This window comes from Rhinolophus sinicus, chromosome 17 (genome assembly GCF_057876585.1).
Source record: "Rhinolophus sinicus isolate RSI-liver-muscle chromosome 17, RSI-T2T, whole genome shotgun sequence".
NCBI classification, from domain to species: Eukaryota; Metazoa; Chordata; class Mammalia; order Chiroptera; family Rhinolophidae; genus Rhinolophus; species Rhinolophus sinicus.
This window is the reverse complement of record NC_142517.1, coordinates 168,732,564-168,758,456: the sequence shown is the minus strand read 5'-3', so window position 1 is coordinate 168,758,456 and position 25,893 is coordinate 168,732,564. Positions and strand designations below refer to the sequence as shown.

At 37.4% G+C, this 25,893-nt stretch overlaps 1 long non-coding RNA gene across 1 annotated transcript in view; it reads left to right on the top strand.

Moving 5' to 3' along the window:
• The first annotated feature begins 3,977 nt into the window (after positions 1-3,977).
• LOC141567711 (uncharacterized) overlaps positions 3,978-25,893 on the top strand; it is an 80,375-nt gene continuing 58,459 nt past the window's right edge. The window contains exons 1-2 of the long non-coding RNA XR_012490541.2: positions 3,978-4,090; positions 7,149-7,302. This is a non-coding gene — a long non-coding RNA (uncharacterized LOC141567711). The remainder of the gene's footprint in view (positions 4,091-7,148; positions 7,303-25,893) is intronic.

Sequence of the window (25,893 nt, the reverse complement as noted above, 5' to 3'; positions counted from 1 at the left end):
ATCTCTGAGACCGGGTCATAAAAGGTGATGCAGCTTTAACCTTGTTCATGAGAACACTAACATACAGAGTTCTGAGTTACCATGCAAGAAGTTCAACTACCAAAGCTGCCAAGATGTGAGAAAGCTAAACCATACGTAGGGGCCAGCATTATATGCTCTCAGGTGAGCTGAACTCCCAGTTGATAGCTAGCATCAACTACCAGCCACGAGAGTTAGCTTTGTTGGACATGCAGCCTAGTCCAGCCTTCGGGTGACTGTAGTCCTGTCCAAAACATTTGACAATAACTACATGAGAGACGCCAAGTAGGATCTGTTCAGTTGAGCCCTTCCCCAAATTGCTGTCAGACAAAATCATAAGCAAAATGAAATGAATGTTATGTTTTACCAGTAGGTTTTAGGTGAATTTGCTGTGTAGCAAGAGTAGCAGATTTTGTTACCTGGAAGTAGAGTGTTACCAGGACAAGTGAGCCTCAAAGTGGTTGTCAGTGAAGGTTTGAAGGAGAGTGAGTGAAATGTTACGGGTAGAAGACCTTGGATATATAGTGGTGGAAAGCTTAGGGAAATCATCACCCACAGAAAATAGAAATGTATCTAGTGAACGGATCGATCTGACTAAGGCTATTTCTAGGCTAACTGTTGAAAGTGACAATTAGTTTCTTTTACATGCATGTCATAAAATGAAAATAAAGAGATCTGAGCTAAAAAAGAAATTATTCTATTTTTCAAGCAGATGTAGAACAAATAAGACATTTGAAAGTGAGATGTTTGAAAATAAGATTCATCCTTAGTATCTCCCAGAAGAAGACCCTCAAAAGTAAGAAAGTGCCTCAGGGCAAAGTTCAAACCAAGATGCTGTCAGGAAACAGGTAAATATGAAGGATATTTAGGGTAATATTAGAGTTAGTATGAAGGAATATGAAGGTAGTTTAGGGTAAATATGAAGCAAAATGTGTGACTGCAGAACCTTTTTTAAAGACATCGAAAGATTTAAGGTGATCCTTTCAAAAAGCCTTCTATGAATTTTCAGGATGCGCCTCACAGACCCTCTATTTTCAATTGAACAATAACTCTACTAAAAATATTAAAGGAATAGGTTCACAACAGCTCCACAGGGGACCCAAAGTAGAGATCTACTCTGAGGTCAACTTTTCAGTTTTTGCAGAGGAACACACTGTTCAAGGTTGAATATTTTAAGCAAAAAGCAGTGTATCATATTATGACATAAACCAAAACCATCCCAAGTTACAGAGGAGGTTCTTTTTTTTTTTTTTAAGTTTACCACAGTGGACTCGCACATAGCATTTTCTTTGGAAGGGGCAGTGTGTGCATGTCCATTGTGATTTTGCCTGACCAAAGGCTCCATTTGTTGACGCAGAGTCCCTCAGATGCTGGACATCTACTGTTGAAGCGATTATCAGGCAAGCATTGGAAACCCCAGTAGAGGCCGCTAACCTGTTAACCATACACTAGATGCCATTTTCAGTCCAATTTCAGGGAACAGAAAAAAGGATTTTGAATTTGAAGAGAACGTGTTGTGTTGCAGTAGTGGCAGGTTTTAGAGACAGAGATGTGAAGCAGATGAAAAGTGTGTAGGCTTAGCATTCGTAGGTATACATGATCTCAGTCCTGCCAGAGTTTCATCTCTGTGACGAAATACTTGACAGCGTCGAAAAGTAGACTTGATAATGTGGACAGCTGCTAAGACTTGTACATCCATTCCCCCACCAGGCACCAACAGGAAAGAGAAAAGTACCCTGGAAATGTGTTAATACTAGAAAGTCTTTTGTAATGAGCCATATGACAAGGTGCTATTGAACAGTTGGGAAAATCAGATTCAGTTAAAACATGCTATTACAAGAGCAACATACAGTAAGGCATTATTTAAGAAGCTTTTGAATTCATGAGAGATCTAAATTCTCCTTGTTAGCAAAGCTTTATTCAAGAAGAGAAAAGAAAGTTGACAGATGTCTTTATGGAACCCAACCAAGTAGCAGAGTTGACCTGGATTCCTCAGTTGAGATTTGGGGAGTTACAATTGATGATGCTGGTTTAACAGCCTTCCTAGTAAATCAACTTCCCTGCAAATAAGGTCCCAGGGAGTGATCTCCAACCTCCACCTCTGGTCTGAAACCCAGAAAAAGTGGGAACCCTGGTGAGAGACTGTCCATTAATTTACCTTTAGCATATGAGGTCTGGTCTCAAAACAGCTGGGACCATCCAAGTACAAACCACCTTTAACTTAGGAACTATTCATTTGTATGGTGTATAGTCAATGCGTTGGGCTGCCAGGTGAAAGGAAATTATCTCCCTCCCTCCCTTTTAAAATTTAGTTATAGAAAAGATGGGTAGATTCTAGCAAACAACACTTGCTATGGGAGACTTTCCTTAGCCATCCAGAAATTAAGATCAGAAAACAAGGAGGAACCAAGGAGGCAAGTCATCCCTGCAAGCAAAATTGCCCAAGAGATATTCTAGCTCTTTCTTCTTGTAGGAGGCAGAGATCATGCATGTAGGGGCTGAAAAGACCAGCAGCTGATGCTCCTCCCCTGTAAGGCATGCCTTGTTTTATTGCGCTTTGCTTTACTGAACTTCACTGTTGTTGCATTTTGTGCAAATTGAAGGCAAGACCTTCCAGCTGAAAGATTATGATTTGCTTAATTGCGATAACTCACTTTATTGCATTGGTCTGGAACCGAATCTGCAATATCTCCGAGGTATGCTTGTATATAGGTGTCATTAACTAAGAAGTAAGCCTTGATTCTGAGAGGGGAAGAGATGATAGAGGATCCTGGTGAGAATTTTGTCTCAGGATCGTATTCTCTAATGCTGTGATCTCCAAGCTAGGGACAATTATACGGTCCCCGGAAAGCCAGAGGCCACAGAGATGTCCTCAGAGATGATGCAGGGAGACTGCCTGGCTAGGCTGGGGCAGTGGCGGCGTTGACCTGGGTAACTTGACTGTCTCGGTGAGTGTGAGAAACTTCCCCAGTATCCAATCGACAGGGCAGAGCCTGAAATAAATATCTCGGGTGCCAATTCAAACCCTCAAATAGAAAAACGACTTTGGGGGCTCAGAAGAGAAATTTGAGTAAATTCAGTCTTGTCTTTTCACCCATTCCTCAGGAGGAGGATTTTTATGGCAGGTGAGCCAGAGGCTGCATTTCTCCCTCTCAGGGATCTTGTATTTGAGGCTGTGGTGTGCCATCCAGATCCCCTTTTGGAATTAAGGTAGTCGTGCTCTTAGTTGACTGGAATTTTGGATGCTGATGGCTCACAGACATGTCCTTCCTCAGGAACTGCCCTTGCTCAAGGAAGCTGCTGCACCCAAAGTTATGTCCCCTTTCTGAGATGTAGCACACATCTAATGCCTGAGTAACGCAGGATACAAAGGTTTGTCCTCCTTGCCTTGATTCAATACATCTCTAAAGGACCACTCCACCTTCAGAGATCCTCATGGGATTGACTGAGGCTGTTCTTGTAATTAACATCACAAACCAGCTTCCGCTCTCACGTGTCCTGAATTAGCAGTTATTCCCTTAACACATTAACTTATTTTATTATTAACTTGGTGTTAAGATACTTTGCAGATGCTGTGAAAACCAAAATTATGACCTGGTCTGTGACTTGGAGGAGAATTTTAACTTATAGAAATCACAAATGACTCCACAATACAATACAAGACTGTGTGCTAAGCCATTCATGCATCAAAACTTAAGCCCCTATATGCGCTTTGTGTATCAGTGTAAACATCAGTAAGATGTGGGCCCTGCCATTAAGGATTTCAGGGTGTTCAGGGGAGAAATGAACTATTCTTGACAGGAGTTTCTTCATGGATACAATTTGTTTATTTATGTCCTCACTTACTCCCAAAAATAATTTGAGTTGAATCATAAAAAGTAATTAAGTATTTTAGAGAGGGTTGGAGTGTGGAGTGGGAGGAAAATTCCAGGTTGAAATAATAACATGAAGACAGTAAATAGAAGACCATGTTCTCACAATAGTTTCTGATAGGGTCTTTCAACATTGTAGCCAGAGGAGAATATTTAATGGGCACATGGAGTCCAGAGTGGGGAGAGGTCTGAAGACAAAGGTAAGGAATTCTGGTTTTGAGTTGTTGAAAGCAGAAGGTTGTTTTTTTTTCTACTTTATCTCCTATATTTATTTAAAAATTTCTTGTCTAGCTCACAGTTTCTCTCTTTTGCTCACTTTTTGTCATTGTTTGTTGATGGTGATGTCACAATCACTGTTGTAGACAAACTCATTGTATGGCTTTCACCTTCATTCCACTTCATTTGTTTCCATCCTTGGCCATGTTCGTCTTCTCTCTTTAAGAAATAATTAACTGTGGTTTGTTACACAACAGTAGATAACTGACACATAACCAGGGCTCTCACACAGTAGCCTCACTCAAGGGGGGCCTTGGAAGACAGCAGAGAGTAGCAGTCGTCCTGGTTGGCAGAGGTTTGGGTAGTGTGCATGAGCAGCTGCTTTGTGTTGGAAAAGAAGACGGTTGATATAAGGTTAATATGGACTCATTAGTGGTGACAAATGGTTTGGCTTGTTGGTCAGGAGCTTGGAAGGAGATAAGTTAGAAGAATGAGATAGAGGTCTGAAGAGACATGTTAGTTGATAGATAAGCATAGGCATGAAGTGTGAATGTCTTTGATTCACATCATAATGCCCACCAGAAAGAATCTATTGAAAGGGCACTAAAAACCATATAGAATAACTTAGCCAGTTGACAATAGCCAGTCTTTGTCAGAAGTAACGCAAATGTTGCACAAACGGTTTATGCAGGAGAAGATATGGAGACAAGGATGGAGGTTGTGCATGGACCCTACAACATGACCTCCCTCTCACCAAGGTGGACCCAGTACTGCTGCTATCAGTCATTTAACCTGCCAGCTGCAAGGCTAATGCTGACCCTCTACTATGGTACCATCTCTTGAGGGGATGAGCTACATAAAATTGATTACATTGTGTCCAATCCATCTTAGGAGGCAGAGAGTTATTCTGAGTAGGGTTCTCTATGTAATTGCCTTTCCTGCCCATTTGGTTCATAGGCAGCACCATTATGGAAGGGCAAACAAAATGTCTGAACTACCAACACATGATCCTACTTACTTGGCATTGGATCAAGCCGTGCACTTTACAGCAAGTAAGGTGTGATAGTAGGCACCTAACATGAGATTCACTGTTCCCATCACATATCCTACCACCCTGTTTCTGCTAGCCTGATCGCGACGGAATAGCTTTTTGAATTCTATTCTGCATGAATGGTGCACATCTTCATTTTTCAGTATGAAAAGTACACCCTAAATCATCAACTGTTCTATGATGCCGTGTTCCCCAAGGGAAAAGGCATGGATTTGGGAACCAAGGATTGCAAGAAGTGACTATGCCTATTACCACTTCCAGTGACACATTTGGGAAATTTGTCTTTCCCATCCCCACAACTGTAGGTTCTGTAGGTCTACAGGTAGTAGTGATTCCCAGAGGGCCCCACCAATCTTTAGCTGTGACTGCCTTGTGGTTACTTTAGGTTCTTTGTGCCAGGGATCTAGTAGGCCAAAAAGGATTCACAATCCTGCCAGGGGTAATTGATTCTGATCACAAGGAAAAGGTAGGCTGCTGTTAAATAATAGGAGCAAGGAAAATACATTTGGCACCTAGGTGATCTGCTAGAGAAGAGGGGTGGGGGAAGGGGGCTCTTGGTATCCTCTGACCAATTCTGATGGTAAATGAACACGTGAGGAGCCATATTCTGAGACGGGCACAGCAGCTGGGGGCTCAGACCTCCTTAGAGTTAGGGACCTGGGTGATCCCACCAGGGAAGTGATGGAGATCAGTTGATGTAGTCAGGGGTGAGTGAAATCTAGTAGATGGGATTAATAGGTGAGAGAGATTATAAATATCAGATGCAATCTGGAGAGTAACTGTAGGGGCAAGGGGATAGGAAGGGGAGGGAGAAGGAGGCTGAAACTGTAGCTTATTCCACTAAACTTTCTCTTAAAGCTTTCCCAGGAAAGGAGACCAAGTATAATCCTGGAGGAGTTGCTCCCTTGTGGAGACAATACACTATATGAAGCAAGTGAAACTGAATGATATGGGGTTGATTGTGGTGACTGCATTTGGATAACTCTCAGATTCCCCTTCGTGGTCAAGGCTTCATGGTTTCAGATGCCGGGAGTGTTGGCTGCTGATAACTCAGTTGCATCCAACTCTGGGAATTGCCCTCGGCTCAAGGAAGCTGCCTTGCCAAAGTCTATCCTCCAATTCCTGGGGGCAGCCATAGCCAATGATTGATTGTTGTGGGATATGTTCCTTAATGTGGGACATCTTTGTAGAATTATCTCAGTCTTGAGAGATTTCTGTGGCATTGACCGAGGCTGTTGTTTCAACTGTGTCTCATTTCAACTTTTCCCTCTGCTTAGTCTTGCTTCCTTTGCTCCTTCAAGAGCAGAAGTGCTCTTGAAAAAGCAGATAAACTTCCTGCATGCAAATCCTGGGGGAACTTTACCTGCAACAATAGTGTATATGTATAAACCCAAACTTCTAGGAAGGGCAGACCCTGAAGCCTCCTTGATTCTGGTAACCTCCTTAAGGGATTTTGTGTATTCAATGCTGAGTGTAGGAGAGAGTTATATGCTATATGAAATAAGGAGAAGAACTCAGAACTCACCACAAGCAATTTCATAGGGAGAGAACAAAGACCACCTGAGTGAGTGGGGAAAAAAGGAAGAAAAAACCTGATAAATGTGTGGGGGTGGGGTGGGGAGTAGATTCCTTATTGAAACCAGTGAAGGGATTGAGGTTTGCATCCAGATTGACAAGAAGGCGACGAGGTAAGCATGTGTAGATATAGGTATCACACACACAGGATCCATGATTCCCCCTTGGAACCTCTATAGGTCTTTGAAATTGAAACTTTCAGGGGCAGAAAAATCCATGGCAGATATCTAGATTATAAAATACATTAGGTGTATCAAGTTGTATTCTTCTTTTAGAGTTGAATTTGTTTTTACACTAGCATCATTTCCTTCCTAAATATATCCTTTTCTTTTTAGTTATTTGCTATTGTCATTGTGAAATTTTAGCATCTTTATTATAAACCGTGGGTTCATCTTTGATTTCGCTTTCTTTCAAAGGCTACATATAATACATCTAGAAATCTCATTGGCTCTACCTTCAAAATACATTGAGAATTCAGGAAGTTCTTCAGGCAAAAAAGGAATATGAAACCAGTAGTAAACTTGGATTGACATCAAGTAATGAAGAACACTAGAAATGGAATAAAGCAAGGTAATATAAAATTATTTTTTCTTATTTTAATTGCTTTAAAACATGATTGACTGTCAAAAGCAAAAATAGTAGTAATGTATTATGTATGTATTGCAAATGTCAACATAATGTATGACAACAGCAGCAGATGGGAGAGAGGAATTGGGCTTGTATGTTTAAGGTCCTTATACTATATTTGAAGTGATATTATTTTAAGGTAGATCATGATTAATTAAACACATATGTTTTAAAATCTACAACAACCTCAAAAAAAAGTTAGAAAAAGCTATAAGCCCATAGTAGATATAAACTAGAATAAAAAAATACTCAATTAATTTGAAAAAAAAGAAAGGAAGAAAAGAAACAAAAGAACAGATAGAACATTAGAAAGTGGCTAACAAGATGATAGTGTGGTCTCACCATTGAATAATTATATTAAATGTAAATAGAATAAACACACCAATGAAAAGACACAGATTGTGAACTTGGATAAGAAAACAAGACCCAACTATATGCTGTCTACAAGAAACCCATTTTAAATATAGGACATAGATAATTAGAAGTAAAGAGACAGGAAAAGATATACTATGAAAATACCGAAAGAAAGCTGGAGTAAACTGAGGTGATCCACTTTCTCAATGTAAACATCAAAGACCTAGACCTCATGAGGTCAATTTGACCCTGTATGTTTTGGCCCTTGGTACCTCTCTGACCTCATCTCCTGATTCTCCCCTTTCACTCACTCCATTTAGCCACACACCCTCCTTGCTTGCTTCAAGCACCTAAAGCACACTCCTGCCTTAGGCCTATTCACGGGCTGGCCCTCTGTCTAGAACAGTCTTCCCCCCAAAAGCCAAGTGATTAACTCCCTCATCTCCTTCAAATCTTTGCTTAAATATGCTTTTCTCAGTGAGACCTATCCTGATTATCCTATTTTAAATTGCAACCTACCTCTGTCATTCCCATAGCTCCAGTCCTGCCCTACTTTTTTTCCATAGCATTTATCGCACTATATATTCATTTTCCTTTGTTATTTTATTTTTACCATCTATATCCTCCCACCAGAAGATAAGCTCCTTGAGGTCTGTGATTTTTGTCCTTTTTTTTTTTTTTTACTGGTATATCATAAATATCCAAAACAGTGCCTGACATATGTTTGTTTATTTCTGTGGTAAGCCCTTTAGAAGTCTTTTAATTGCAATTTTCATGTTTCTTTCCAATTCTCTATAGGATTTCATAGATTTTCTGGCTTCTTAAGTCTGATGTTTATATGATTAAACATTGATTCATAGTGTACATGGGGATGGCAGCATGTATGTCTACAAACCCTGGAAATTATATGTCAATGTGCACATGTAAAGTTCTTCTCAGGAGGATGTCTATACTATTCTGAAATGGGTTTGTGTCTCAAAAATGTTATTGACTGTGTTCATTGATCTTGTACATAAGATAATTCAGACGTTAAGAAGGTGTGCCTTGGAATCAGAGTGTTTCTTACTCGGGGCCCCCACAGAACCCCTTGTCAGTTGTGCAGTTTTGAGCCTGGGATTCAACATTCTGAGCCTCTGTTTCATGTATAAAATGGGGATGTTAATACTGGCCTGTCAGTTCTTTGTGAGGGCAAGAGAGCATACATGTACAAGGTATAGCAGAGTAAATGAGACTTCATATTCAAATGACAGTTATTGTACTAATTAATATTTGTGAAATCTTGTTTTTAAATGAGTTATTTAAAACTCAAAATGGTTTCCTTTTGCTATGTTACCCATAATGGATGAATTCCTATACTATATGAGAGATCATGCAGAAAATCAAGAAATACATATAAAGCTACATTTTACACCTGAACTGACTATATAAAATTGTCCTGATAGAAGAGAATTGAACTTTCATGGGGGAAAAGTATCTCTAGTCATTCACTTACTCTTTCACTGAACTTATAATTTTTCATCACCTTCTTTTTGCCAGGAACTCAGTGTGTATCAGTCATAATTTCCTTTAGGAAAATACATGCAGAGTTATGAAATACTCTGGCACGGAAGCGTTAAGATTGAGACCAAGACACTCCCCGCCCTGCAGTGCTCACCCCATAACCTATCAGGTGGAAGCCTGTGGACCTCCTTACCTTCTGCTGTTGGAAATTGTTTCATGGCTTTAGCAAGACCCTAAGATGTTTCTCAGATTCAAGCTAGTTTCCCCCAATTGTTTCCTGCTGCCAATACTTGTATTACTACTAACTTTCTCCCTACCACTGTCTTGATCTATATAAGATACTTCAGCTTCAATTTCTCTCCAAAGTTCAATGTCTTCAAAGAAAGTGCTACATCATTTTTTACTGGCATCAATGGGATGAGAGGCAAGGGCCAATAATAACAAGAGAAAAGTCCAAAATACTCCCTCCATCCAAAAACTCTCAAAAATAAATTATCCTGGTAGTGTAACAGGATCTAACTCCTGAAGTTCACGTTTTTTCCTTCATTTTTGACTGCAGTTGCATTTTTGTTCTTGAAACTGTTCCGTGGTGTAAATGACAGATGCCATTTCTTAAGCTTTGCTCACAAATTGGTTTAATTATTAAACCTACCAAAACTGATTGACTTTGAGACACAATTAGATTTTGATTTATTTAAAAGGGCCAAATTGGCAGCTTTTCATTGGCATCAGTTTTGACCCTAATAAACTAACATACTATTTAGGTCTGCCTCAGAAATGGATTGCCATATACAAAGGTGTGTTTTTCAGTGTGGGAAGGGATTTTCTTATTCAGAAAGTCTAGAACCAGTTGAAATCATACTGGAATTCTGTTGGGATGCCCATAATCTCTCAATTAGCCTGTATTCTTATGTCTAAAGTAGTACACTTCTTTAAGATTTTGAAATTTTAACTTAGAGTCACTTCACTGTCTCTGTGAAATACAAAACTGTATTTAGCTTTTCATTATCTTTCAATTATGATCTTCAGAACACTTTTGGCACGAGAATTTAAACTGTGAAATTTGCCTTCTGGGATGCTTTTCTTTCACAAATTAGTGTTTCTCAACAGCAAAAATAATGACACTGATATTCTAGACAAACAAAGCAGCTGTTTTTCTTTCAACAGTTCTCTTTGAGCTAGGCGATGCAATTTTACATATATAATTACATCACAGGCTGTCTTTCAAAAGCACATTTAAAAACTGGCATTCTGTGCCCTGCAATTGATGAAACCTAGGCTCCATTATTGAGGAACATATACTTTGGAGGATTTTTTTAATTCACAGAAACTTGCTTGATGGCCAGATATAAATAATTAATTTTTAGGCAGCTATTCATTTTTTTTTTGTCTATCTCTTCTTTGGAAATAGAAGCCATGACCCTCTGAAACACCTACCTAGTCTCTTTCGTTATCTGTTGCACAGTTATCATTAATAGCATGTGAACAGAATTGTATCTCCATATAACAGCTGGAAAATCAACAGATAGTATTCACTCACCAGATGTTTTCTTGACTATGTATGCAAAGCTCTATGCTGTGTTTTAGACAGGTAGAAAATATGAGATATGGCTTCTGTCCTCAAGGAGTTTATAAGAAAATAAGGGAGAAGAGACATTGACGTAAATAGCTATGTCATAAGGAAGAAAGGTTTCCTTAAAGATCCATTTTATTTTAATGTAGAAAACAGAAGTATAATCTCATGCAATGTTTAAGAGACTCAAATAAGAAGAATCTTTGGTCTTCTTCACTGTCATTTTGCTTCACTTGGTCCTTTTCCCATTTCCTGCACTCTTCTTCCTTCCCCTGTGCCTCCCACAAATAAATACAGGCCCCAAACCTTAAGATGTACTTTTCACATGGGATATGCTTCAGAATTTATACATAGGTACATTGGCTGAGGCTCTTTCCACGCTGTGTAACATAAATTGTACAGCTCACATACGAATCTTGTGCCTTATTCCTCTCAAAGTATATATATTTGGTCTCATTTAATCTTAACAGCAGGACATTGGTAGAGACTGATATATTTATTAAAAGAGACAATTGAGGCACACATAGGCTGTTATCCAACATTTCACATTATCCCATTAGTTTTGAGGCTGGCATTAGAATTGTTTTCCAAAAGCTCTGCCCAAAAGAATTCTTTACTAGGCTTTAATGATAGTTTATAACAATAATTAGCAATTCCTAGTTATCCTAGAACAGCTAACCTCACCACAGAAATGGCCCCTCCACCCTTCCAGGGAATGGAAAAAACAGTGAGCAAAGAGTTTAGGGATAGACAGTATCAGACAGTCACTGCTTTACGTCCTTGGAGTTCCAGCTGCCCCAAGGTGAGTAAGTAATGATTGGAGGCCCTCAGGATGCTCTTACTGGCCATGAGCTGCGATCACAGAATTGATGATGGAGAAGCCAATGGTGTGTGCAATTTGGATCCAAATCCCTAGATTCCAGTTTTACTTTTTTTTTTTTTTTGGTCCCACAGATTATACCACTTTCCTCAAGTAGTTAACTGAGACAAAGTACATCTTTGCTTCCAACTCTGAGCCCCACCCCTATTTCAGATCTCACCTTTCTTTTCTCTTTTTCCATGCTCATTATTCCCTCCTCCTGATGCGTCATCATACTGCAGGCCTTTAGAAAAACAGGCTGGGGTAAGAGGGAGGATGTTGGTGTTGTCAGAAAAATACCATTAAATGCTACAGTATAAACTGCTCTTTCAGACTTGATTTAATTTTCACATCCTGTGTTGACTTCTGACTGTGAAGAGCAACCATCTCATCAACAAAAACAATGCATCAAAGCTCTAGCTAGGTTCCAGGAACTGTCTAGCACATCATCTTTTTAATGTTTAAAGAAAATATATGCGGATTCTGTTTCCACACTTCATTTGGATGTCCTCGATATGTTTTCTCTGACTATAGTCATATACTTTTCAATACAGAAACCTGTACTTAAGAAAATAAAATGGAAAAACATAAAGTTTAAACAGGCTTGCATCTTCATGAAACATATATAAGTATTCATAAAACAGTCAAGATATTAGTTAATACCTTTCATGGATTCATACAACAATGTTTTCTTCCAAGTGTCTTAAAGAAGATTAGTGAACAAGATCCTAAATTCTCAAGCATTGCAGGAATACATATATTCAAAGCAAGAACTGGTGAAAGTGTATTTGTTGTCATAAAATTCGAAATCCCAGTCAATTATAGTAATAATACCAAGGCTTTAATAATAAATTCTTATTCAACATCAGTTTTCACTAATAAAAACCCAAATAACAAAGAGAACATGCAATAACATCATGCCTACTTACCTCCAAAGTTAAAATTGTAGGTGACTCCCTAGAAGCCAGTAAGTAATTTTGAAGTCAAGTCTGTTCTTGTTGTAGACTTCACTGCACCAGATGATTCTTCCTTGTACTGAATCCAGAGGTTATCCAAAATTCTACATTAAACAGCGAAATAAGAAGTCAAAATTGAGAAAGGCAAGCTCTGGTTCTTTTTCACTCCAGGATTTGAGGCTAATTTTTTAAAAATTAAGTAACAGTAAATTCCTCCACATGACAATGTTGGCAATGTCTTCTCTGAGAGAGAGAGATAAAGCTGTTTGAAGTATTGGGAATGGGTCAAAATTCCCTGAATCTTTTCGTTTCTATTCTTTTGAAATACTCCTTCTAACCAATTGAGTTATTTCACATGGAAAACTCTGGTCCTATTGGAACATAAATGTCACTGGCAGTTATCTGTGAAATGTTTCCAAGCACAGAGCTGGGCTTTACTCCTTTAAGTAGTATCTCTTCAGGATTCAAAAAGCCTAACTCGAAATTTCCCACATCCCTAAATGCCATTATTTTACCTCCTCTTAGATATAGCTTGCTAAACTGTCCGCCAAGATTCTGTCAGGAAGCCTGAGAAGAAATAAGAACTTGGAGAAAAGAAAGGTGAGGAACAAAGAAAAAGTCACTGAGAACACAGGTGTTTCAGCATAGGCCACTCCTTTTCGGTAATCTTACAAAGAATGTGCTGATGATATTCCTATTGTCAAGTTTCCTTAGGTTACAGTGTTGTATTATAATGATCCACAGGGCAAGAAGAGGGTTAATGGGGGTCTACTAATTCAGTCCTACTGCCTTGCCAAAATTGGCACTTAAAATATGCTTCTAGATAACACCTGCTAGAACCCAGCGGAGCCAAACACAACATGAATTAGGAGGATAACAAGCAAATTCAATTTAATTTGTTTTTACAAACATACAAATTGAATCATAGAGTTTGATATGAGTCATAGCCACACCTTAACTCCAAGTGTCCTGTCTAAGATGTCCCCAGCTCAAAGCCACATTGTGCTGAAAAATATTTTTGCCTAATCTTGTGAGAACTGCTTCCATACAACCCTTCTGTCAGTGGAGTGTGTGGCCCATACATTAGTGTTCCTTCTTTGACTGCTCTCCTCACTCTTAATTCTCCCACTCCTCTTTAATTCTTCATTGTTATCTCTGGAGATTGCTGTTAGTAATCTCGAGGTATTTACTATGTCTCTTTTTTGAACTCTTAAGAGTCTTGTCCATACAACATAATATAATAATTATGCATAGTGTTCTACCCAGGTCATGCAGGCTTAATCTCCCCAGCCTGCATGGATGGAAACTACTTTAAAGGCAGAGTACATCTTCTCATTTTTATCATCCCCTCAGTGCTTGCCCCATTGATGGGCACAGAGGGAAACAAATAACACCTTCCAAGTTCCCATACCCTGCAGAACTCTAGACTTGTCTAGCTGATGCTCTCCTGTGTTCTGCTCCTATAGAGATGTCACCCCTGACATGCTCTTTCCTTACTTCTGTGTTCTGGCTGCAGAAATAACCTGTCCTCAGAGCCCAAGTTAATAAATTGTTCTTCTAGCAATAATCATCCATGATTATGGAGCTTATCAGCAGCCAATTAAAGACAAGGCCCTGCCTCTGTAAACTGATGATGAACAAGGATCATGGCAAATCAATGTTCAAAAGATTTGGAGACGTGGGGATTTTGAAACCCCTGAAATTACATAAAAATGACCTAAAATTATATAAAGTAGGTGTCCAAGTACTCCAGCTGAGGATCTGGCTAGATTTAGTCCCCACAGCCTGATCATTCAGCATGTTGTCTGTTTTAGTTACTTCCTTTTGCTTCAGGGAAGCTGTTATAACAAGTGTTTATTAAGAATGAAAAAGGTCATGCTGGTTTTCAAAAGTATAAAGTGCACTGTAGAAAAGAAAGACGTGAAACGTTATTTAAAAAAAAAAATGGAGGTACTATGTTTGACAGATTAAAGATAGAAAACAGAGCTCTGGAAATAGGATAGAAGACACATAGGGAAAAAAAAAACAGCTGATGAACTAAGTGAATCAGAAAGAAAAGTAACTAAAAATGAGTTGACAATACTGGAGGAAACGTTGAGTTTTTTGGAAACATTGCAACTTAAACATTAGTCACATGACACATTGATCTCAACCTTCTCACAATTGGAAACATGATGTTTAAGTGTGTGAGTAGTGAAGCAGGTAAAGTTAGAATGAGGGAAATAAAGAAATTTTTGAAAATTGTTTATCTTCATGTAATATTTGTATTTATAGTAAAAGTATAGTCTTCAAGTGTCTCTGGAAGAAAACTGGTTTATACAATAGTACTTCTTTTAAGATTGAATTAGATAATTATATTTCTCCAAAAATTTCACATTCCATCCAAGAGCAGACAGAACCAGACTGTCCAGGAGCAGCTTATTGAAGAGGAAGGACTGATTTGTGATTTGCAGTTATTAGTCTATGATACATACTATTGAAGTGTTTATTGTTTGATGAAAAGTCTAGTTTCTTAATTTTAGCATTTCATCTTACCGTATTCCTTTACTGGTTAAATCCAACCAAAGATTTATGGCAGTATAACCAGGATTTAATGGAGCAGGGTTACTAATCATCAGATTTTAATTCACTTTGGTCTATTAGATCTTATCAGCTGTGTAAGTTTGGTAAGCTACTTAATTTCTCTATGTATTATTTTCTCATCAGTTAATGGAGTTACTAATAATTTCTACCCTGTAGGATTGTTGTGAGGATTCAATGAAAGAACACATGCAAAATATTAATATGGGTCAGCTATAAAGCAAGTATTTGATTAATATTAGTTTTTTTCATTTCTGTGTTAATACAGGAACCAGATCTTAAACCATGACTTGTAGAAAATGTCTTAGGAAAATATTTCAAAATCCAACAATTAGTATTAAGAAGCTATTGTTTTCAGAGATTCCATCTGTGACACATGTACATTTTAGAAATTTACTTTGAACCTTTAACAAAAAGTAGTAGTGGATTTGGGAGAGGGTAAAAGCAGTCATGCTAAAATGTTGATTGTTATTAGGAAATTTTCAGGCTTTATAAATTTTGCTTATAATGTGTTTCTGAGCAAATTAATTTCTTTCTATGTATCAGAGCTTGCCATGGTTTTGTCTACTCTTCTCTTAAAAATAATACTTTAATGCTTTATCTAAGGGTCTGGTATTTATTATCTTTCTTGTAATTTTAATATGTGCACCAAATAAGTTGGTATAAAATTCTTAATTCTTCCTCTTAAAATACATTATTTTAACAGTAATTGTAAGATAATATGCAGAAAATATAATGTTGGGATGGGAAGGGTTGGTAGAGTGGAAAAGTAAAAAGAACATTGTTAGACTGAGATTTGCAGATCTGGATTCTAGTTCTGGCTTTGCCACTAATGAACCATGTGCATTTGGCAAGTATAACTATCTAATAACATCACCAACCAACATTTACTTAGTCTTTAGTCTTTGTGTGCCAGACAGTCTTTCAAGCTCTTCATGTTTATTTGCTTTACTTGGTTCTTACAGAAATCTGTTGTTAAGAACTGTGAAGGGTCTGAGATTCTATCTTACGTGGAAGTTAATGTATAAACCTGCCACAATTTCATGAACATGGGTGGAAGACATGAGACTGCTCGTCAGAGATAAATGTCTTTCTTACTCATATCAACATTAACAGTTACAGTATCAGGATTTTCATCAATTCCCTGAGGCCCAGGTGATGCCAGCACTGTCAGTGGGTTGTGTTACAAGACCAGAATCCTGAAGTTAGGAAACCCAAATCTTTTATAATAGGCAGTCAGCATACCTCACTTTTGCTCCAGAAGGAGACATTATCGTTATTTTGCTGGACAATAAGCAAACATGCCTTTTGCTCTGAAGGCAGACACTATCTCTATTTTTTTCAAGCCTGTTGTCTACACAAACATCTTTGAAAAGATAGTCCAGAACTAACGAAATCAATGTCTCCGCGTAAAAGATAGAAACACAAGGAACCTATGGACAAATGTCTACAAACACCCATGAATAGATATTATAATTAACTGGTATCATAGACACAGAAACTAAGGAACTAAGAAATCCCTAAGTGGCTAAATAATTTGTGCAAGGCTTGTGTGGAACTGGATTCAAACCCAGTCAATTCCAATAGCCCAGTTTCTTAACCAATGTAATCTATTGATATTCCCTTGAATGTAAATATTATTATTTAAATATATAGAAACATGCAAGTGTAAATTCTAAGTGCTGTCATTCGTGTACCTTAATTTCCTCACCTATAAAGTAGGCAAGGGGTCAGGAGAGAGGGCTGGGGCAGAGGCTCCCTTTGAGGTCCTTTAATATTTAATATGCCATGATTCTAAGATTTACATCTTAGAATGAAGAGACAGCATGATGCAGACTGGAAACACAGAGAGGAAAATAAGAGCATCGATTTCATTGTCAGTATACATTTAAAATTTTTTATTAGGAACTTTGCATTCCTTAATTAAGTTTTATGAGATTTGTGAGGGGAAAATGAGTGTTGGATTACTACTTGGGGTATTTCTGGCCTTTCTAATTATAGCTAATGGCTGGGGTAAGCAGATACTTTATTTTCCCACTACTCCTATCATAAAACTTCCTTTTTCTATAATACGATTGAGAATATTATCTAAGAATAAAATGAGGACAGTCTTGAAGCTACTCGTGCCTGGCATGTTACCAGAGAAGCATGTCCTGGATAGAGCATTACCAAAGAAGGGAAGGAAAAGCAAAGAAACTGTAATAACATTAGTGAGATAGTCAGGCTGTGAGTCCTCTTCACATCCAGAGAAGTCCAAGTGATGTTTTTCTTGAGCTGGAATCTAGCTTTAAAACTATATTTAGATATCGACTGACACTCTAACCCAGAACATAATATCAGACTCTATATCTTATCATCACAAGATAGAATGTGGTCACATAGTACCGGTTTCCTGAGCCCTTTGAAACTTCAGTTTTTTGTGTTTTGGTGTGTTTTTTTGCCCCAGAGAAATGCAAGAGCAGTCCTCCTCCTCCTTTACATGTTGATGTTTGTTAGAAATCTACTCTTGACCCTCCTCTCCTGTCATTGTAGCAACTTTCTTCAGTGCATTTCATCTACCCCCAGGGCTTCAAAGAGCATTTTATGCCAATGAATCCAAAATCTTTAAATATGGTTCTCCTGAGCTCCTGATGCATACAATCAACTTTCGGTTTGACATCTCTATTTAAATATATCAAGGATATTTCAAACTCAACTTGTCCAAAATGGGACTCAGTTATCACCACCCTGCAAACTCACTTTTTCTGCTTAAATATTCTGTGTCATTTAAGGGCATCACCATCCACTCAGGTTCCTAAGCCAAAAACTTAAGCATCTTTTACTTTACTTTCCATATCCAGTTTATCACCTGTCCTGTTAATGTACCTTCCTAGATTTCCCCATGTCTACTGACAATATCTTTGTAGAAATTGCTATTCATTTTTTTTTTTATGGAGGGTATAGCTCACATCATTCCATGTGGGGATCAAACCAGTAACCTTGGTGTTATTAGCACCATGTTCTAGCCAGCTGAGCTAACCAGCCACCCCTGCTATTCATTTTGATCTTGACCATGGTATCATTCTCTAATTGGTCTTTTGCAGCCAGAATTATCTCTATAAAATGCATACCTGATCATGTTAACCTTCTGCATAAAGCCTCACAATGGCTTCCCAGCTGTTTACTGAACTCCTGAACTCCTAATATGACTTACAAAGCCTCCATAATTTGGTCTCTGCTCTCCTGTCCAGCTTCATATTGACTGAGTATCTTTGTTTTAGCCATGCTAGTCTGTTTTTAGACCCTCATACCATCCCTCTCTTTTACCATCCCTCACAGATTGTGCCTCTTGCCTTGGACATCATTTCCATTTTAAAATAGCTATTCCTACTCACCCCACCCAGCGTAACAAATCACATACCAGAGAGCCTTCCCTGACCCCTAGACCACTATATGTTCCCATAGTGCCTTGAGCTTCCTCCGTCGTTGCTGGTTTTATTGTGTAATAATTACTTATAGCAATGTTATCTGCCTCTCTGGACTTTAAGTCTGGGACAGACCATGCTTGAATCCCTACAATCTGGCTTTGAACATGGCACTTAGTAGTAACGTAATAAATTCTTATGAATGAAGAAATGAACAAACAAATTAAGGATATGCCAAGATGTGCTTTTGTAAGCAGGAAATTTGCCAAGTGTCATCCTTTTGGCATTGAAGGACTGGAGTTAACTCCTTCTAGAGCTCTTTGCCAATTATATAGATGGTGGAGCCTAGACAATGTCTTGGATCATGGCTCAAAGTGCCGGCTTTGGTTTGCTAGAAAGTCAAGATTTAACAACAAAAGCTAAGACAGTTTAGAATCAGTCTTCAAAATAAAAAATAGACAATGTCAGATTTTTCATGCATGTGTTTGTACATCTTCCATGTTTAAAAAAAATTGGAATTTTATAAAATGTGAAAGTATTTAAAATTGTCATATTTCTTCATTTAATCCTCAGTTTAAAAGGCGTCTTTCCTCAGGTGAATAGCAGGACTATTTGTCCCATATCAAATAGAAATTTAAAGGAGGATGTATAAACACATTCCACTGCCTTCAAATATAGCCAATGTCTTGAATGCCATCAAGTATATCATCAAAGTATATTTTGTATTAAACAACAGAAAGGAGGCAATGCTTTCCAGATCATGACAGTTTAAACGATAAAACTACCAAGCAAAATTTATGAAAGGTCCCCTCCTTATTCTTCACACAGACCTCAAGGACACTTCTGTGATATAGGTGTTGTCTTGTGGGCGCCAAGCATTGTGTTGCCTACTTGGGCAAAAAGTAGAACTAGGTTGTTCTTCAGCTTAGGGGGAAAAGTCGGTAGAATAGAGGAAGAAGTAAACTGGGTCATGTACTTTCCTTTTTCTACTTTACCACATACCACAAACTCTGTTGTATGCATGATCCAGTGATAAATAACCATGAGGGGAACTTGGGGCTTCCATGCCAACAACAATAAAAAATTTAAATGATTTCGAAATTATGATACTGAAAGGTAAGGACTTCTGACTCCTCCCTTTAGCCCCACAACAAAGCAACAGGATTATAATTAGAGTAAGTATACCTTCAGATTTACTCAGGACAGTTGTCCTTGTTTAGCCTTGCTATCCTGGGCTAATTATTAATCATGACACTTTCACAAAAATATCTTTGGAATATAAATTATGTTATATGGTTATCCTAAGTTTAATGGGCATTTAGCATAATATCAACTCCTTCATTTAAAAAAAAGATTGGGGAGGGGAGCCTACTATGTGCCAGCTATAATGCCTCTCTTTTTCTTTTCCACAACATATCCATTAGGTAGATAATATCAGTCTTTTAAAAGACAGGAAGCTATGGTATACAAATATTAAGGCATGGTCCAAGGCTACACTACAAGCACATGACAGTCACAATTTCAACCATTTCTGGCAACAGGAAAACCATTCTCTCTCAATTACATTATGTGTAAGATCAAAATTGAGCCTTAGAAACACACTCTCCCACCCTCCCCATATATGACTAAAACACAGACAGAAGCAACAAGCAATCCAGAGTGGCTAGATGCAAGACAATCTAATTTGGATGATGAGGTGTGACTGACTCAATCACAGACATTGGATTAGATAATAAATTCTAACACAGCTCCATTAACCTGAATATGTTTTTAGACCACAAAATACATGTTTTGGGGGTTCCCTTGAGTAAGAAAAGACTACTCCAGGGAACTTTCACTATATGCTTCTCACTTACTTTGTAGCACTGGGAACAGAACGGAACTCCTCCCCTGCCTGCTGCCCACCGCTACCAAGTCTTTCCCACACCCCAGATATGAAGAGAGATAATAAGGCCCTCAAATAGAAGTTTCCCGATTATGAGTCATGGCTTACTCAGCCTTTGTTATAGAGAACCTGGAAGCCTTTGAAATACACTGTTGATTTTGGCAGTCTTAATTCCCTGTGCTCTTATCAAGAAACAAGTTACATGACTAATTTGCTTGAGAAATCACCTCTGTAATGAGTATAATAACAGCCTATGTTAAAGGGGCTAGTGTTTATGATGTTTAATGTTTGTATATATGAATGTATACTCATTTCCTTGAACAATGCTTCACAGTGAATAGATCCTCAATAAATATCTGTTATAGTGAATTAAATAAAAATACCAATAAAAGCTAATAGTATTATAGGGTACTTAATATAAGCCAGACATTATATTAAGGGCTTTATGGAAATTCTCTCTCTCTCTCTCTCAATCTCTCTCTCTCTCTCTCTCTCTCTCTCTCTCTCTCTCTCTTTCCACCTATATATAGATAGATATATAGATATATAGATATATAGATATAGATTTTGTATAATCTTATACACGATGTATTATATATAATAAATATTTATATATACACTTTAATGTAATTAAACAAATCAGCTATGAAAACAACCATATACATCAGCATAGCTCCTTTAACATTATTTATTACTTTTCTTTTAATTAAAGTTTATTGGGGTGACAATTGTTAGTAAAGTAACATAGATTTCAGGTGTATAATTCTGTAATATATTATCTATATCTCACATTGTGTGTTCACTACCCAGAGTCAGTTCTCTTTCCATCACCATATGTTAGACCCCGTTTACCCTCTTCTAAAGCCCCCTCCTCCCTTACCCTCTGGTAACCCCTAAACTATTGTCTGTGTCTATGAGTTTTTGTTTCTTCATTTATTTGTCTTGTTCTTTTGTTGTTTTCAGGTTTATATCCCACATATCAGTGAAATCATACGGTTTTCAACTTTTTCTGTCTGACTTATTTCGCTTAGCATTATACTCTCAAGATCCATCCATGTTGTCACAAATGGTACTATTTCATCTTTTCGTACCGCCAAATAGTATTCCATTGTGTATATATACCACAACTTCTTTATCCATTCATCTGTCGAAGGACATTTTGGTTGTTTCCATGTCTTGGCCACCGTAAACAAAGCTGCAATGAACATCGGAGCACACAAGTCTTTATAAATAAACGTTTTCAGATTTTTTGTGTAGATACCCAGGAGAGGGATTGCTGGGTCATACGATAATTCTATTCTTAATTTTTTGAGGAACCTCCACACTGCCTTCCACAGTGGCTGCACCAGTCTGCATTCCCACCAACAGTGTATGAGGGTTCCTTTTTCTCCACAGCCTCTCCAACACTTGTTACTATTTGTCTTGTTGATGATAGCCATTCTGACTGGGATGAGGTGATATCTCATTGTGGCTTTTATTAGCATTTCTCTGATGGTTAGTGATGTTGAGCATTTTTTCATGTCTATTTGTCATTTGTATGTCCTCTTTGGAGAAATGTCTCTTCAGGTCCTCTGCCCATTTTTCAGTTGGGTTGTTTGCTTTTCTGTTGACTTGTATAAATTCCTTGTATACTTTGGATATTAGCCCCTTATCAGAGGAATTGTTTGCAAAAATCTTCTCCCTTTCAGTTGGTTGCCTCTTTATTTTGTCGATGGTTTCTTTTGCTGTGCAGAAGCTTTTAAGTTTGATGTAGTCCCATTCATTTATTTTAGCTTTTACTTCCCTTGCCTTTGGAGTCAAATTCATAAAATGCTCTTTGAACCCAAGGTCCATAAGTTTAGTACGTATCTTTTTTTCTATGCAGTTTATTGTTTCAGGTCTTATGCTTAGGTCTTTAATCCATTGTGAATTAATTTTGGTACATGGTGACAGATAACAGTCCACTTTTATTCTTTTGCACATGGCTTTCCAATTCTCCCAGCACCATTTATTGAAGAGGCTGTCTTTGCTCCATTGTATGTTTTTTGCTTCTTTGTCAAAAATTATCTGTCCATATTTATGTGGTTTCATTTCTGGGTTCTCAAGTCTATTCCATTGGTCTATGTGTCTGTTTTTCTGCCAATACCATGCTGTTTTGATTACTGTAGCCCTGTAGTACAAGCTAAAGTCAGGGAGTGTGATACCTCCATTATTGTTCTTTTTCCTTAAGATTGCTTTGGCTATTCGGGGTCTTTGTGGTTCCATACAAATCTGATGATTTTTGTTCTATTTCTTTAAAAAATGCCATTGGGATTTTGATGGGAATTGCATTAAATCTGTATATTGCTTTGGGTGATGTGGCCATTTTAACTATGTTAATTGTTCCAATCCATGAACACGGAATGTCTTTCCATTTCTTTGAGTCTTCTTCAATTTCTTTCAAAAATGCCTAATAGTTTTCAGAATATAGGTCTTTCACATACTTGGTTAAATTTATTCTGAGGTATTTTATTCTTTTTGTTCTAATTGCAAAAGGATTTTTTTTTTTTAATTTATTTATTCTTCTGAGATTTCATTGTTAGTATATAGGAATGCAATGGACTTTTGTACGTCGATTTTCTAGCCGGCAACTTTACTGTATTTGTTGATTATTTCTAATAGCTTTTTGGTGGAGTCTTTAAGGTTTTCTATATATAGTATCATGTCATATGCAAAGAGTGACAATTTAATTTCTTTATTCCCAATTTGGATGCCTTTTATTTCTTTGTCTTGCCTGATTGCTCTGGCGAAGACTTCCAACACTATGTTGAAAAGCAGAGGTGATAGGGGACAGCCCTGTCGTGTTCCTGAACGTAGAGCAAAGGGCTTCAGTTTTTCACCATTAATTATGAGATCAACTTAGGATTTGTCATATATGGCCTTTATTATGTTAAGGTATTTTCCTTCTATACCTATTTCCTTCTATAACTATTTTATTAAGTGTTTTAATCATAAATGGATGTTGTATCTTGTCAAACACGTTTTCTGCATCAATTGATATAATCATATGATTTTTGTCCTTTATGTTGTTTATGTCATGTATCACATTGATAGATTTGTGAATGTTGAACCGTCCTCGTGCCCCTGGGATGAACCCCACTTGTTCTTGATGAATAATCTTTTTAATCTACTGTTGCATTCGATTTATTAGAATTTTGTTTAGGATTTTTGCATCTGTATTCATCAGAGATATTGGTCTGTAATTTTCTTCTTTTGTGTTATCCTTACCAGGTTTTGGTATCAGGGTAACATTGGCCTCATAAAATATGTTAGGGAGTATTGTCTTTTCTTCAATTTTTTGGAAGGGTTTGAGTAGGACAGGTATTAGATCCTCTTTGAAGGTTTGGTAGAATTCGCTAGTGAAGCCATCTGATCCCAGACTTTTGCTTTTGGGAAGGTTTTAGATGACTGCTTCAATTTCCTTATTGGTGATCAGTCTATTTAGATTTTCCAGTTCTTCATCATTCAGCTTAGGAAGGCTATATGTTTCTAATAACTTGTCCATTTCTTTTAAGCTATTGAATTTGGTGGCATATTGTCCTTCATAGTATTCTTGGATCATCCTTTGTGTTTCTGTGGCATCCGTGATAAGCTCCCCTCTTTCATTTCTGATTTTGTTTATTAGTGTCTTTTCTCTTTTTGTCTTAGTGAGTCTAGCCTAGGGTTTGTCAATTTTATAAATCTTTTCAAAGAACCAGCTCCTTGTCACATTAATTTTTTCTATTGTCTTTTTGTTTTCTAGTTCATTTAGTTCTGCTCTGATTTTTATTATTTCCTTTCTTCTCCTGACCTTAGGTTCCATTTGTTCTTTTTCTAGTTCTTTAAGGTATAACACGAGGTTATTTATCTGGGATTTTTCTTGTTTCTAGAGATAGGCCTGTAATGATATAAATTTCCCTCTTAAAACTGCTTTTGCTGCATCCCCAAAATTTTGGTAGGATGTATTTTCATTCTCATTTGTTTCTATGTATCTTTTGATCTCTCCTCTTATTTCTTCTTTGACCCGTCGTTCTTTAAAAGTATGTCATTTAATCTCCACGTTTGTGGTTTTTCCTGCTTTCTTTTTGCAGTTGATATCCAATTTCAAAACCTTGTAATCAGAGAATATGCTTGGTATGATTTCAATCTTCTTTTTTTTTTTTTTTTTTTTTTTTTGAGTGGTTACCATTAAGTTTATGTAAAAGAAAGTTTCATATTTAGAGTATTCCATTTTTTTCAGCATACTTACTTTCTCCATTCCACATATTCCACATTCCGGTTCAGGCCTTTACTCTCCCCCCTTTTCTGTTTTGGTTGTCACAAATTATCCCTATTTATGCTGGTCAAATAGCGTCCTTTACTATTTCTTGTAGTGCAGGTCGTGTGTTAGAAAATTCCCTCAGCTTCTGTATGTCTGGAAATGTCTTTATTCCTCCTTCATATCTGAAAGGTATCATTGCTAGATATATTATTCTTGGCTCATAATTTCTCTCTTTCAATAGTCTGAATATTTGATTCTACTCCCTCCTGGCTTGTAGAGTTTCTGCTGAAAAATCTGATGATAATCTAATGGGCTTTCCATTGTAGTTTACCATCTTATTTTCCCTGGCTGCCTTGAGGATTCTTTCTTTGTCATTAATTTTTGACAGCTTCAGTACAATGTGCCTTGGAGAAGGCCTGTTGGGGTTGAAGTAATTAGGTGTTCTATTTGCTTCTTGGATTCGAAGATCCAGTTCTTTCCACAAGTTTGGGAAGTTCTTGTCAATTAATTGAATATACTCTCTGCTCCCTTTTCTCTTTCTTCTCCTTCTGGTATGCCCATTATTCTTATATTGCTCTTTCGAATGGAGTCAGAAAGTTCTTGTAGAGTTCTTTCATTTTTTTTTAAGTCTCACGTCTCTCTTCTTTCATCTGTGTCGTTTCCAGATTTCTATCTTAGATGTCACTGATTCTTTCCTCCATCTGGTCAATTCTACTACCTAAGCTGGCTATTTCATTCTTCATTTCTTTAATTGAGTTCTTAATCTCCAGAAATTCTATTTGGTTCTTTTTCTAAAATTCAATCTCTTTGGTAAAATGTTCATTTTGCTTTTTGATTGCGTTTCTAAGTTTATTAAACTGCTGTCTGTGTTTTCTTGCATCTCAATGAGTTTTTTCAGAACTGCAATCTTGACTTCTCTGCCATTTAAGTCACGTATTTCCATGTCTTTAAGTTCATTTTCTGGAGACTTTTCATTTTCTTTCTGAGCTGTCTTGTTACCTTGGTTATTCATGGCAATTACTGATTTATTATTTCTCTTCCTAGACATCTACACGGGTGGCTTCTGTAACAGATTGATAGTAAGAGGTCTTTCTTTTGTTTTCCAGTAGGTGTTTGTAGAATGTTTTATTTTCTCTCTGACTGCAGCCTTTTATTCTCTATCACA